This window comes from Pinus tabuliformis, chromosome 7 (assembly GCF_031772625.1).
Source record: "Pinus tabuliformis cultivar Carrire ecotype Pingquan chromosome 7, CPIR1, whole genome shotgun sequence".
In the NCBI taxonomy this organism is placed as follows: Eukaryota; Viridiplantae; Streptophyta; class Pinopsida; order Pinales; family Pinaceae; genus Pinus; species Pinus tabuliformis.
This window is the reverse complement of record NC_142293.1, coordinates 567,382,606-567,390,859: the sequence shown is the minus strand read 5'-3', so window position 1 is coordinate 567,390,859 and position 8,254 is coordinate 567,382,606. Positions and strand designations below refer to the sequence as shown.

Here is an 8,254-nt window from a genome sequence, read left to right as displayed (position 1 = left end):
CTACTGTTTTGACCCACCTTAGGCTCTGAGAAAAGCTCCTCAACACGTATCCCTCAATTTGCAGAGAATAATAATGATAGTGCAGAATTCCAAATGCACAAACACCCTCTCAATGCGTTATTGGCAGTCCCACTTCAAAACAGCCAAGAAGAAAATAAATTGTAGCACAGGGATAGATCATTAAGCATATAAATGAGGAACTGAGACACGGTTTTTGAGTGTTTTTTGATTAATTTTCCATGGTTATGCATGCGGGCAGCGTGTCAATTTCATGGTATGCGTGTCCTTAAAGTTGTAGAGCAACAACACTGTCCACAGTGATGTTTAGTTGCTTCTCTTCTCTGAATAGTTTAGTTTCTTCCTAACATTAGCTTCCTCAAGGTATGTGCTTGTCTAATATTAATATTTGTGTTTTCTTAACTGGGTTTGAAGAATTTTCATGCAATATTCAATCTATTGTTTTAGTTGATGCTTGAACAGAGATATTTTTTCTCAGATGGATTCTAGCAATTTCATGTAGCAATTCATGTACAACCAATTCATTATTTAAATTTTACTATAATACTTGAAAGAGTTTCCTTGAATTTCATTGTTTCAGAGATTTGGAAGTCGTCTATTTCTATCCCAATCCAGTCCAGTGTTATTACATCATATCTCTTATTTATTGAATGTTGTGTGTTGTATATAGCAGGTGGGTATTGAGGATATCGAGAATTTAAGGGAGTCGAAGACATAAAAGAGGGATTGATGATGGAAGGGATTAATATTGGTAAAGGGGCGGTGGTTTTTATGTTGCTGTGCTATTGCTGATGAGCAGCAGTGCATTGGGTCGGTTTGTGGTTGAGAAGAACAGTATAAATGTGATAACTCCTGAATCATTGACAGGGAAGAGACAGAGTGCTATTGGAAATTTTGGTGTTCCAGATTATGGAGGGAGTATGATTGGTAAGGTGATGTATCCAGAGAAAGGAAGAAATGGCTGCAAATCATTTGAGGAATTGGCTGTTGTCTTCAACAAATCAGAGTCTCCATCATATCCCCTTTTTGTCTTGACAGATCGCGGAGGTGATTTCTTTTCTTTCTTTTTTCTTCTTTTTTTTCATATAGACCTTCAAACTGCATATATCATGTATGTCTGGCATAATCTCTCATATCAGAAACACGAATAAGACCAGAAGGCACTTAGGCAATTAATGGAGAAATATGTCTAAGAAAATCACAATTCAATATTTGAGCTTTTTACCAGGCAATTAGTGGAAGTATATATCTAAAGAAGATATCAATTTGATACTTGACCTGTTCAGAATCCAATTGGTTATCAATTGGTGTAAGGATTTTTGAATGTTTAATATGAAATGATTTCAATCCCAACAAAGTATACACTCTGCTCTGATTCTCATAAATATTCTTTGTGAACCATTGGTTATTTTTTTTTTCCCTCCTGAACAGTGATGAAATGATTTATATAGTATAGTGTTCTTAACTTTATTGGGTGCTTGTCAAGCCTATGATCTTCTGACTGACCGGGAGTTCTGATTGCTATTAATTGTGATGTAGAGTGCTACTTTGCATTGAAGGTATGGAATGCACAAAACGCCGGCGCTGCTGCTGTTCTTGTTGCAGATGACCGCGATGAGCCTCTCATAACTATGGATTCTCCTGAACAAGACAGGCAGCAGCTGCCTACCTTGACAGGATTTCAATTCCATCTGCCTTAATTGAGAAATCTTTTGGGGATGATCTGAAAAAGGCTTTGGAAAAGGGTGAACTCATAACCATTAAGCTTGATTGGACTGAATCCATGCCTCACCCAGATGACCGCGTAGAATATGAGTTCTGGACAAACAGCAACGATGAGTGTGGACCTAAATGTGATGATCAGATGGATTTTGTGAGAGAGTTCAAGGGCCATGCTCAAATACTAGAAAGGGTGGATACACTTTATTTACTCCCCATTATATAACGTGGTACTGCCCTGAAGCTTTTAGTTTGACTAGACAGTGCAAATCCCAATGCATCAATCATGGAAGGTACTGTGCTCCAGACCCAGATCGGGATTTGAGTGAAGGCTATGAGGGAAAGGATGTTGTAAAGGAAAATCTCAGGCAACTCTGTGTCCACAGGGTTGCTAATGAAAGTGGCAAACCATGGGTTTGGTGGGACTATGTTACAGACTTCCACATTAGATGCCCTATGAAAGAGAACAGATACGGTAAAGAGTGTGCTGAGAATATCATAAGATCATTAGGTGAGTTTAAATTTTGATAGGGATTAAAAATTCAGAAACTGGCCAGAGTATGTTTGGTTTACCTAACCAGTCCATTCTTGTTTGTCTACGTTTGGGCAGGTTTGTCTGTTGATGAGGTTGGAAAATGCATGGGTGATCCAGAAGCTGATGTTGACAATCCTGTACTGAAGGCACAGCAAGATGCTCAGGTCAATAATATTTTTGTTTATAGATGATCGATTTTAATGATTTTTTCTCCTCGTGCATCATAACATGAAGGTATTTTCTTGTATGTTAGGTTGGAGATGGTTCTCGTGGGGATGTAACTATCCTTCCCACTCTGGTCATTAATAATGTGCAGTACCGAGGTCTCTTTTATTTCATCCCTTTTGATTATTTCAGTTCCGTTTTCTGTGACTTGGGAATTTTGCATAAATGAATAGTCATCTGCATATCTATTGTGTATACTTTGTATCAAGTCCTATCTCTTTTAACACTGATGGATTTCATAGTGAGATAAATTTTCTTTCTTTCTGTCAGGGAAGCTGGACAGAACTGCTGTACTAAAGGCTTTATGTGCAGGATTTAAAGAAACTACAGAGCCACGACTTTGTTTGAGTGAAGGTACACTCTACAAATTTGATGTTAGTTTCTTGAGATTCAGAATTCTTTTCGGCTTTCAAATTTATTTATATTTTTAACTTTTCTCAGATATCGAGACAAACGAATGTCTGACAAATTATGGTGGCTGCTGGAATAAAGCTAATATAAGTGCTTGTAGAGTACGTTTATAATTTATTTGAGTTCATTTGATCAGTTGAAATTCTTTCCTGTTAGTTTTTTCGTATTCATTATAAATCCTTGGTGACTAACAATAGAGCATTTGTTTCAACTCTGTAGGACACATTCAGGGGCAGAGTGTGTGAATGCCCATTTGTGTCTGGAGTTGCATTTCAGGGAGATGGCTATTTAAAGTGTGAAGGTTTGTATGCCATATCTCTTTCTTACCACATTGCTTCTTTATTCTAGACAACCAAGAAAGCAAATGGATCAAGTTCATAGCTCTGAAAGAAATCCAAGAGCTGTCCAGGGGTACCTGCTATGTCGGCATCTGTAGTGTGAATATACGTTATTATTATTAAGAATTATTATGCCAATAGGCATGCCTATTCCATTTTGGAATAAGGCTTCCAAAGTATTAATTTAATTATCAGCGATTATTATTTAATTAATTTAATTATCAGCGATTATTAGGTGGATCGTAGAGATTTAATCTCATTAGATTTATCTGTCTTTTTTGTTTTTTTTTTAATTAAATTGATTAATGAAAAAAATGTCATATGAACAAGTAGTGCATGAACCAGTGGTATATGAAATGGGTTATGGTTTTTGGGCATGTGGTATTGATAAGCCACGGTATTATAACGAAGCTTATTTAAAGAATCTCTATGCTAAAGTGGGATAAAATCGCGTTCCATGTTTTTTTAAATGTACACATCTTTAAATTTTATATTAATTTTTTTTTAATAATAATAAAATAATAATTTTAATTTTTTTATAATTAATAATAATAATAATAATTTAAAATAAAGTTATAATTTAGTTAGTTTTTTTTTTTTTTTTTTTTAACAACGTGAGATGTATTATGAACTAATTGCTTTATAGTGGATTAATGCTTATTGACATTTAACAACCATTTAATTTATATGGCTACCTTAGTTAGAAAGGACCCTAAACTTTATTTGGTGTTACATGTCAATTATTGACCTAGATGCAAATAGTTGTACTTAAAATGCAAACCAAAAATACTGGTAAAACTACCAACATTTAATAACTTGCTATATCAGTAATTTTCAAAACATTTTTATCCTGACTTAAGTTCTTAAAACCTTCGTTGGTGGGTCATGTTTTCATATGAGAAAAAAATATAGAGGAGGAAACAACTGATGATCCTACAGAAGATCGGATAACATTTCATGTCATCTTATATCTGGCATCCTACCATAAGATGTTTTGAAAATGGAAGTTGGTGATAAGGTCTGTTTTGGATTGGCCAGGCTAGATATTCAGTGAATAGTCAGGATCATGTTAAGTTCTAATATATTTTAGAATCTTTAAGCGGTATGTTATGAAAATATAATAGCAGCTCTTTATTACAGAATGATATTCTTGTTATTTGACAGATTTGATTCTGCCCATATTTGAAATGGTTTGTTATTTTCTGGAAACATCGGATGTGAGAAAGACAAGTTGCGTATAAAATCTCTCCGTGACCTGTTTTTTCTGAGTAGGTTAAAAATGTGCTGAAAAGTACTATGTTGAGAATCGAGATCTATTATCATAGGGATGAAATATCTTGTTTGAAGATAAGGAACATCAGTTAGCAATAAATCTTTAGATTACCTTGAGAGTTGCTTCAAGAAGCAACTAAAATATGTTGGATTTTTGATTTTACAGAATCTGATAAATTATTGCTAACTGAAATCAGTAGATTGGGCTAGGAGCTTATTCCAAATTTATCTGCTTGTGCGAAATCTCACCAGCTTATTTGTTCTTTGCCAGCTTATGGGCCAGATCGTTGCAGGCTCGAAAATGGATTTTGCTGGTCTGAAACTAGAAATGGCGAAACATATTCTGCGTGCACGGTAATATTTCTGTTAACTTGGGGCATTTTACAGCTGGACTTTGCTTTGTAAGGATGGGTTATGTTAAAATTGTATTCTCTGGTTAGCATCCATGGCTCATTTATTTGGTTGTATGAAAAGGATGGAATTGTTTATAGATGATAATCTCATGAGTATACACCTTTATGTAAAAGAATGTGAGGCTTTGCGAGTTTTTATGTGATCCTTTAAAAAGTGATTATATGCTTTGACAATGGGCTACACATGATTAAAGTTTTACTGATGTCTAGTTGTGAACATCAACAGGATTATCGACCTACAGGTTGTGAGTGCCCCCCAGGCTTTAGGGGTGATGGTCAAAACTGTGAAGGTACTTGTTTATTCGTTGTTATATGAAATAGGCCGTTGTTTCCTCCACTACATTTCAAAATAGATTATACAAGGGTATCAACAAGTTTAAGTTCAGATGGAATCCAATTTCTGCTCTATTGTAAGCATGAATATGCAAGTTCAGGTCTATTTTGGGATATATTACTGATTTTGCTCTTCCCTGTTATTAGATATTGATGAATGCAAGGAGAGAACTGCTTGCCAGTGCAGTGATTGTACTTGCAAGAATAAATGGGGTGGATATGATTGCAAATGCAAGGGGGATCTTTTGTACATTGCAGCACATGATACTTGCATTGGTGAGAACTTTGGGCCTTTGATTTTATTGTAAAAAAATATGCTGCCTCAGATATTTTTCAGGGTTTCCCCTCTTTGCAAGTGCACTACAGATGTGAAGCAATAGGTTAACTTCTCCGATCTAATTAAACAGAAAATATGCTTATTCCAAAGAAATATGAGATTTACTTTACAGGATAAGTGTTCTGGTTTCACTTTGTAATAGTGATTAAGATTATTAATATGATACTATTTCATTGTCAGTCTCTTTTTTCTATCTTTTTTCAGGTTCTACATACAGTTTTGAAGTTTCCTGAATATGTTTCATGTTTTTTTGTATGTGTGATAAATATGCAGCTAGGATTTCTTCAAGATTTGGCTGGGTTTTGGCAATCCTTGTTATAGCCTGCTTAGCGGGTTTTGCAACTATTGGTTATGTGTTCTACAAGTACAGACTTCGGGTATGTTCAATATGTTTTAGAGATTCAGAATTTCCCACTTTTACCCTTTATTAGCTGATTTTGATTAGTTCTATATCTCAAGATTTTCTGTGTCCATTGAAAAAGGAAAAATATACTGAAAATTGATTGTCTTCCAGTCGTACATGGACTCTGAAATCATGGCTATCATGTCTCAATATATGCCATTGGACCAAAATGAGGCTCATCAACCTCTACAACAAAGTTCAGCATGAGGTATATACTTCCTACCCACATGATTTTTTATGGGATCTCTGCTATCATCATATGCTTGTATTTCATTATAATCACTCGGAATTGGACTTCAGTATTTGCAACTGGCTACTTGCTGTTTGAATAAAAGATTAGTTTTTGATATAAAAACTTTCTTCAGTGTTTGTTCTCAAGGCATTCCAGAATGTTACATTATTTCTCACTGGATATGTTGTGCCGTTTTGTGATAGGTTGTGCCGTTTTGTGATTTATCCAAGAATGCTGCATTCAACTCGGCATTCATGCGAGACCAACATAGGTTTGATGTCATATTTTCTGATCGCTGAAGCTCTGATATCTTATACACCGTACAATTCCAAGCTTGATTTGCTGGAGGATCCAATCGTTTGGGATTGTATAGTTTCCTTTGCTAAAATTTAGGCACAGTTGGAGAAGTTCTGAATGATTAATAAACGCTAGAGAGGTATGGTTGTTAGAAACGTTTAGGAGATCAGGAGAATCATTTCAATCCATCTGGATTTTATGTATGTATATAATTGAGTCAGAATTAAATCATATATGTTTGAAATGTTCTGTAAAAGGGGAGAATATTAAGGGCACCATACCTATTCTACATGCTATTGTTTTTCGTGCATTACTTCTCACTGTTTTTTCAATTGTTGTTTAATGACAATCGGAAACAAATGAGGATCTTGGGCAGTTAGTACATGGGATTGCAAATTTAGTTGTGAAGATAATTCAATTTCAATTTATGATTTTGAAATTGTAAAAAGCTCCTTTATGATGATATTAAATTCACAAACAATCAGCTCCCAAGCCATGGTGAGAATATAGAGGTCTAACCAGCATTGAATTATGATAATTCAATTTCAATTTATGATTTTTATGATTTTGAAATTGTAAGAAGCTCATTTATGATGATCCAAAATTCACAAACAGTCAGCTCCTGTTTGAAAAAGCTTATTATGTACGTAATTTATTTTGTAGTTTTGGAAATCATTCATGCTGCATAGAACACCATAACCATAATCATTCATGATGCATAGAACAAATGGTGCAAAGTTACTCGCTTCATGGATGTTTGTTATTAATGGATCTATGCACTGTTTGTTATTAGTGGATCTATGCACTGTGCACTGTTAATCATTTATTGAGATAGGTTCAGAGCATATTTTGCACTGTTAATCATTTATTGAGACGGGTTAAGAGCATATTTTGCATTTAGGTGGGTTGGATCTCTCTTTCCTTGGGCCTTCTCTTTCCTGAAGCATGACAGTGAACTCAAGGCTTCTTTTTATCGTCATACTCCATGTTTATATTGGTTTGCCATACCGTTATATGCTTTATGATTAATAACACTCTCTGGAGAACACTCTCTTAATTACTGTGATTCTTTAAGCTTTTGTCTATGCAAAGTTTATATTGGTTTTCCATACTGTTATATGCTTTATGATTAATAACACTCCCTGGAGAACACTCTCTTAATTACTGTGCTTCGTTAAGCTTTTGTCTATGCAAAGTTTTTTAGATAAGCTGTTTTTGTTGTATAGCCTTCCTCAACTTGTTATCATACTAATTTTTTAGAGAAAAAGTTATTAGGAAGTTACTCTTTTTTGAAGCATTCCAGGATAATTCTCATGCAAAGCCTCTTGCTTTCGAGGTTTCTTGTGTGTACCTTCCTACTTAGTGATATAGAAATATTTTTCAAATCATTTTTGCTTCCAAAAACAAAATGGCTTTAATATACTTATTATTATATGTTAAAGAAAACTGTTAATTGGGCTTTGTTCATTGCTGTTCCATAAATGATTTGTGACACTAATGAATAATACTGTTGAGGACTTATCTCTACCTTTTTGTTTCTGGAAATAAAATAAAAAAACAAAATGGCTTTAATATACTTATTATTATATGTTAAAGAAAACTGTTAATTGGGCTTTGTTCATTGCTGTTCCATAAATGATTTGTGACACTAATGAATAATACTGTTGAGTACTTATCTCTACCTTTTTGTTTCTGGAAATAAAATAAAAAATAATATACTT

At 34.3% G+C, this 8,254-nt stretch overlaps 1 pseudogene across 1 annotated transcript; it reads left to right on the top strand.

The window, feature by feature from the left end:
• The first annotated feature begins 750 nt into the window (after positions 1–750).
• On the top strand, positions 751–6,846 carry LOC149248683 (vacuolar-sorting receptor 3-like; annotated as a pseudogene). The gene is made up of 13 exons (XR_016266695.1): positions 751–1,065; positions 1,558–2,248; positions 2,348–2,436; positions 2,526–2,595; positions 2,768–2,851; positions 2,939–3,009; positions 3,128–3,209; positions 4,790–4,872; positions 5,158–5,221; positions 5,412–5,540; positions 5,875–5,978; positions 6,116–6,212; positions 6,440–6,846. The product of XR_016266695.1 is annotated as a vacuolar-sorting receptor 3-like (transcript).
• The last annotated feature ends 1,408 nt before the right edge of the window (positions 6,847–8,254 follow it).